Source organism: Haemaphysalis longicornis, unplaced genomic scaffold (genome assembly GCF_048455015.1).
Source record: "Haemaphysalis longicornis isolate Haplotype H1 unplaced genomic scaffold, Haemaphysalis longicornis Haplotype H1 scaffold_1, whole genome shotgun sequence".
Lineage (NCBI taxonomy): Eukaryota > Metazoa > Arthropoda > Arachnida > Ixodida > Ixodidae > Haemaphysalis > Haemaphysalis longicornis.
The window spans coordinates 416401777-416408899 of record NW_027526203.1 but is presented as its reverse complement, the minus strand read 5'-3'; the positions used below and the strand labels follow the sequence as shown (position 1 = coordinate 416408899).

Genomic DNA, 7123 nt, shown 5'->3' with positions numbered 1-7123 from the left:
ACAGCAGGGTAGCCTGGCGTGTTATACACGACTTCCTCAACGTAGTCCAAACGTTCCACTAGCGACAGGCCGGTGCCTTCTATTGCGCTGCAGTAGCGGTGCGGTAGGGCCAAAACCGCTGAAGCCTCGGTCGAAGTCGGGAGCGGGGCACTAGCAGCGCTTGCGGGTACAACCTCGGCTGCGTCTTCGTTTGTGCTCTCAGTAGTAACCTCCGCTAGGATCTCCACATCCGTCAACTCCGCCGTCGTTGCGGTGCTGTCGTCACCGCCAACAAAGTCATCAATGCACATGCTTCGTGGCTCAGCACCAACAAAGCGCTCCAGCTGGCCCCAGGTTTCTTCAAGCTCGCATTCTTCTTTTGCACCGTCCAATTCTGCTTCGGTGCAACCGATGCGCAGCAGTCGGGAACGCCCATCACGCCACCACTATCCTCGAGGGTACTGCGGGATAGCTCGTCGCCTGTCAACAGAGCGCGAGCGGTCTGGGCAGTCTGGGGTGGCGGAGTTCGCTATACCCATTTCATGGCCGTCCCATTTCGAAATAAAAAATTAAAAATGCACGTGATTTTCCGCGTGATATAGAAAGTGTTCGATACAGGCAATAATACAGGCAATACCCGTGTTCGATATATCGATACAGGCAATACCCGTGTTCGATATATCGATACAGGCAATACCCGTGTTCGATATATCGAGGTTTAACTGTATTGTAAAACAACGCGGTAAGACCAACTTTCAAAGGCAACTTTCCGGTGAAGCTCTGTAGCTCTCAATCTAATGTAGGCATCTTGGAAAAAAATCGTGCTGAAATTGGCCTCTAGGATGACTCTGCCATCGCGCCGAGCTACATTTACATTTACCTGTCATAACTGCTTCATAGTGAAGTTGTACGTGTTTTTGAATTCCCGGCTGCTGTCAATACATGGCCGTCTGCGGAGGCACTAACATTTCGTCAAGTTTCATCTACTTTTTGTAATTACGAAGCCAGTGAAGTTGTAAATGTAGTGGATTGCCCGTATGCTCTCAATACATGAGCTCCTAGGGGAAGCTAGCCGACAGCCGCATATTTCTCCCCTAGAATAAACGTCAAGTCATTCCAGGTGTCATTCAGCTAATTAACTAGGAAGTGTGCTGAACCAAAAATTACAACGTTTTTGGACTGTGCACAGCTCCGTTGGTCCCAGTCCTTCACAGAGCAGAAGGGGACTTTTTCGTTGTAGTATTGCGCTAAAAACTTCTGTAGCCGTTTCTAAAGCGTCAATACTTTCACCTAATATAGCGACCCTGACCAATTAAGCGAGCCGGTAATCATTGCGACAGTTAATAAACTTCGACGCCAGTATTCGGAAAGTAAGCAGCAACGCTTGCAGGAGTAATCGGGATGTCGGCCAAATCTAGCGTTCGGGAGCGGCGGTAGCCAAGTTTCAAGTACAAACAGGCCGGAAGCCAAGTTGCAAACAGGCCCATCATATGCTAGGCTGTTCCTAAGAGCGTCATAACACTGAAAAAACGCCGCTCGCACCCGCTAGTAAAGATTTGGCCGACTGTACCCACTAGACTGTAAATGGGCATTAGTACCACCATGAGCTGCCGAACTATAGCTTTAACCAGCGCAAGAATGCCGCAAAGTGTTGCTGCTGAAAAGATGCCCATATAGCGAAAAGGGGAATTTCGTAACAGAAATGTTACCTATTTTCACCATACACCAAATACAGGGAATTCCTTCATGCCTGCGTTTTACAAAGCACGCCTACTTGAGTTGCGCATGGTTTGTGTATCACTTGATCGGTCTTGACAGCAACACACCGATTAGCGATTGTTTCATCGACTATTTTAAACGATTGCAGCCCAGGGCTACTTCTTTCTGACTACTGACACATAAATTCAAAAAATTGAAGGAACGCTACTTGCTGTCATGATTCGCGAACAGCGTGATCTGTCTGCACCACCAAGACATCCTCAGTAATTTAAACGACGCACGTGCGCACGCAGCCACACATTCGTCAATCCCTAATACTCGGCCGCCGCTGGACTAAGCGTGAACGAAACGGTAAGAACCTTGCAGTTTGTCGAGCCAACGCCGCCAGTATAAACATTGCCGAACGCGTCGCGCGTTTTTCAATGGGATGGGTAGGGACGCTTAGTTTAGGCACTCATCCGCTATGTGGCGCGCGCCGGCGGACATCTCGCCTTACGTCACGGCTCGACAGTCGCGAAACGCTGCACCCACTTTTACGACGCGTGTTTGTCAGCTTGCCTGTTGAATTTTAACAGCCGTTTCGCTCACATCTTAGCCGCGACGGGGCGCTCGTTCCAGGGTGTCGAACCGAAAAAAATACCGGTTCGGTTACGGTTCGGGTTCGGGTGAAATAATTTCGTTCCGGTTCAGCTCCGGTTCGACAAAATCACGTACCGAACCGGTTCGCGAACCGGTTCGGGAGATTGAACCGGTTCGCGAACCGGTTCGATGAGTTGAATCATCACTGAAATTAGAAAAAATCACTTAGTAGTTTAAAACGACAGTCAAATCAAAACACCTGCCGAACTATAGCTTTAACCAGCGCAAGAATGCCGCAAAGTGTTGCTGCTGAAAAGATGCCCATATAGCGAAAAGGGGAATTTCGTAACATAAATGTTACCTATTTTCACCATACACCAAATACAGGGAATTCCTTCATGCCTGCGTTTTACAAAACACGCCTACTTGAGTTGCGCATGGTTAGTGTATCACTTGAAAATAGTCACGGCTCGACAGTCGCGAAACGCTGCACCCACTTTTACGACGTGTGTTTGTCAGCTTGCCTGTTGAATTTCAACAGCCGTTTCGCTCACATCTTAGCCGCGACGGGGCGCTCGTTCCAGGGTGTCGAACCGAAAAAAATACCGGTTCGGTTACGGTTCGGGTTCGGGTGAAATAATTTCGTTCCGGTTCAGCTCCGGTTCGACAAAATCACGTACCGAACCGGTTCGCGAACCGGTTCGATGAGTTGAATCATCACTGAAATTAGAAAAAAATCACTTAGTAGTTTAAAACGACAGTCAAATCAAAACACAAACAAAAATTCAAAATGCTGCTGTTCCCCAAAGGCAGTGGTGTAATTGCAAAGCAAACTTTAAACAATCACGATATATTAGAAAAAAAATTGGCCGCGTATCTGCTTCTTTCGTTGCAAATGTCGTCAAAAGACGATAGTCTTTATCGACTTTTGCCAAGTAAATGCCTCCCTTCGCTTTCCCACTCACCTCTCATGTTGTTCCTCTTGCGTCGCGCTCCTCCCAAGGTAAAGATGCCAAAGGTTTGCTTAAATCATTTTTAAATTGCCGCGTTCCACTGCTCCAAACCGGGTGTCTCGATGCGAACGCTGCCGTACGGCGAAGACGCGCGTGAATCGAGGCGCCGCGTTTCCCTACTCCACGTGCGTTGCAAGCAGAACGTTGAACCTATCTAGTGGAACCTTTCGTAATTGTTGCCAGTTGATTCCTTAAAATGCCGCAAGAAGCTATAGTGGCGCGGGCGACAGCAGGCGACAGCGAAGTGAATTTTTTTTCTGGAGTTGATGAAGTATTTAATTTCGCCAAAGTCAAGCATGTATGATTTTTTATAAAGGAACACTGCAGACATCACTTCTGTATTAATTTGTTGTCTTATATTTGCGTAATGTCTTGTTCTTCTTCAACAATGTTGACAGGTATGAACATTACACCGGACTTAGACGGGTAGATTTAGCTGTGACTTTTTAAGACTATTCCGCAGGCGTTGTTTTACTTTGGCCGGGTGGCTGAATCTAGTCACATACAGACAGACATACAGACAGACCAAAATTTCCGGGTTTAAGTAGCCCAAGAAAGACTATCGTCTTTAAAAGATGAAGCGGCGACAATTCACCCCCTACTTTCTCGCTCAGACTTTATGTTGTCCTAGCGACTATTCATAAGGCCAGCGCCAAGAGATATGCCGGTGGGATATATTTTCTGCCCTTTCCTTTTTTGTTGAAATCGCAATCGTCACTATGAAACCGCCCATCACGCTAACCTTGAAGCCTTAAATTTAGGCCTGCGTACTGGTTCGTTCAAATGCCAGTGCGTGCTTAATACCAATGACGCACATTTTTTATATTTAACAAAACAGAAAAATCCTACAACAGGCACATAAATACTACTGATGAATTAGATTACTTGGTCACCCTGAATAATTTGTTAGCTGTAACCTTATCGAATGTGTTAGCCACACTTTTGTTAAAAGTAAGCTTTATTTAACGCTCAGTCACTGCATTATTGCTCTGACCACTGCAATTCTTTTTGCGATAGCTATACCGGATGCGCGCATTACAATCTGTATGTCATCGTACCGCCTGACCCCGGCCATCGTTCCGTGTACTACATTGCGGAATCTTATAACAGATTATGCTGTTACAAAATGAAAGGGAAATTTGACGCGCGGAGTACGAGATGGAACTTTTTTGGTTAGGCGCTCTTTAATTCGCGCACAGCAGTACTTCCCTCCGGAACGAGTAGCAGTAGAAGTAATGAGCGAGTTGGGCAGTCAGTACAAGTGCACCTTCGAAAAAAGCAGATCTGAAAGAGACAAAACTGCAGAACAAGCAGAAAAGATGATCGCTGGGCGAATGGGACAGTGTGAGGTACCGGCGTGCCTTTCTGCACGTGTCATCTGCTTTGTTACTGTTTCTGCTTCCAAGACAAGGTCGAGGGCTGCAGTTTCTTGCCAAGGGATTAAGTGCGCACCTTAACAGTTTTCCCTGACATATCTGTTGTTATTTGTATCTGTAAAAAACGGAACTTGTCCACTGTACTGTCCCCAAAAACTGACCACGGAACTCACTTCCTTCGCATTGATGACACGTTTGGTTGTGAAAGGCAGGGCAAAGAAAACTATAGAGCAATATCCACGTTTTGGAGGTTCTTTTTTTACATATTCTGTTTTACTTACTTTTTGCTTAATATTTTAAAACAACGTGATTCGCCTTTTCCTTTTTGTTGTTTTCCGTGTAAACACATTAAAAAAAACTGGCGCATTTGATGCCCCGTGCTATATCTCTGCTTCGAGGCGCAGCTTATGTTGCAGGCCAGCAGACTTATTTTAACCAGCTGGTGATATTAAACGTGGATCAAAATCTCGATACACCGACGTTCTCTATTTCCATCTACTTCAGAAAAACGGTCGTGGGGAGGGGAGATCGAGGCCACTTGTGGTCAGCAGCAAACGGCTTAGCCACTGAGCAGCTCCTGCGGTCACACTTGTCAAGTATTAACAATTTGCAGGTGTCGGACCTTTTAAACAAATTATGAGATGCAAAAGGTTTGCACACATCGGGTGTGTGCTTTCGCTGTTGCGCAGTGGAGCACTCCTGCAGCCTGATTGGTCCGATAAAGTCGCAGCTAGGGAAGGGCAAAGCCGTTTTAGATCCCCTGCAAGCTGCCGAGAATGAAATTTCGTTTGGTCAACTTGCACTATGCTCGCGGTTTTAGCAGCAACAGACCATTGCTACATTGTTTCATAGAGCGTGATAGTGTTCAACTGTCTGGCGTGGAATGTGCGCGAGCGTTTACGAAGTTGATGGTACGTGAAAGAAAAAAGACCTGAATTGCATTGACGGTGCAATATCAAGAACGGAGGGTCGAACCGTTTCGGCATGAACCGGTAACCGTTATTTCTTTTTTCGGTTCAGTTCCGGTTCGGGTTCAGCGTGCTCAAAAAATAACGGTTCGGGTTCGGGTCCAGTTCCGGCAAAAATACCGGTTCAGTTCCGGTTTTCGGTTCGGTTCGGTTCCGGTTCGACACCCTGGCTCGTTCTGGTGCGCACTGGGGATCTCGTCCAACGTGTTACTCGCTTCATACTTGCTGCATTTTTCCAAATATAACTGACGGAGGCGGAACTAAAATTAGCGAACAAAAAAACGATATCTTCGGATGGTGTAGCCATTATTTTACTGATATTTTTCTCTATGGAGGATTTAGGGAAGAAAAAATTACATTTTTTGTTCCGGTGCTCACTTCTACCGTTACTTTCCAAAGATATCACATGCTTGTAAATTTCAGAAGATTACAGAAAACAAAAGGATAAGCAGCTGAGGGTCCCGCCACTTTGTCCGGGCGGCGTATTCCCAAACCATACCCCGTAGGGGCCCAGGCCGACCACACCCCCTTCAAACAGCGACGTCAGAGCGTGACGTCACTTTCTCTTCGAGCGCGACTTCATGCACCGTGGATTTTTTTTTTTTTTTTCTCGTTTTGGGCGGCGGCCGATGGTTTCGCTCCGTGCGCGAGGCTGGGGCTGAGGCGCTGGGGAGCTGCGCACATTTAGTAGAAATTAAAGGCCCAACCACATGCACCGTACTTTCGGCGTTTTCTCGCGTGGCGACGAGAGCTGACGCGCGAGCAACGCTGATGTCTACGCTCGCCAGATATCGGCGTCGACGCAGCGTGAGAAAGCAGCGGAAAGCTGGCAGCAGCGGTCGTGTTTCACGTCCTTCTCGAGCTTTGGGGTCATTCCTTTCAGCAGAAGAGAATCAATTTCTTTTTAACTTGCGGTTATCGGCTGCCTTGAGACAAATAGCAAGCTATTTCTGTTTGAAAGCGCTCATTCATTTGTGGCTTGTTTGGTTTTCATCGGGGAGATCGGGTATTTGTGATAGCTTTTTTTTTTTAGTTAAATAAGGGAGCTCTGGCTACGTCGCTTGTAGTAGTAGCATGATGGGGCTTGGCTGCAAGATTGGTGCGTGACGACCAAGCCTTATCAACGCCAGAATGCTAGCGGTGCATGCCATTCCATTCGTTGCTACCGTGGATTGCGTAGGGAAGACCGAGGTTTTGCGATGGCTTATCTTGACTCAAATAAGGGGGCTGTGGTTACATCGCTTGTAGTAATAGCATAACTACCCTCGGATCCAAGATGGGTGCGTAAGAAACAAGTGTTAGTTACCTTAGTTACCACGGCTCAAATCTACCAAACATGACCAAAGCAAATCACTCGCCAATATTCGTTGGCAGCCTCTGTTAGGGTACCAAATTGTTGGGACCCGCGTCTTCTCCTGGCGTGGTCGAGCGGTTGCGCGCTTGTTGGCTGGCGTTTTGTTTTGAAAGTCCATGGTTCGAATCTTGGCGA

The 7123-nt window shown here is 47.1% G+C and overlaps 1 protein-coding gene across 1 annotated transcript in view; it reads right to left on the bottom strand.

Moving 5' to 3' along the window:
- Positions 1-7123, bottom strand: part of Ac76e (adenylate cyclase type 2 Ac76E) — a 597242-nt gene that overhangs the window by 277984 nt on the left and 312135 nt on the right. The gene's annotated exons all lie outside the window — the stretch shown is intronic.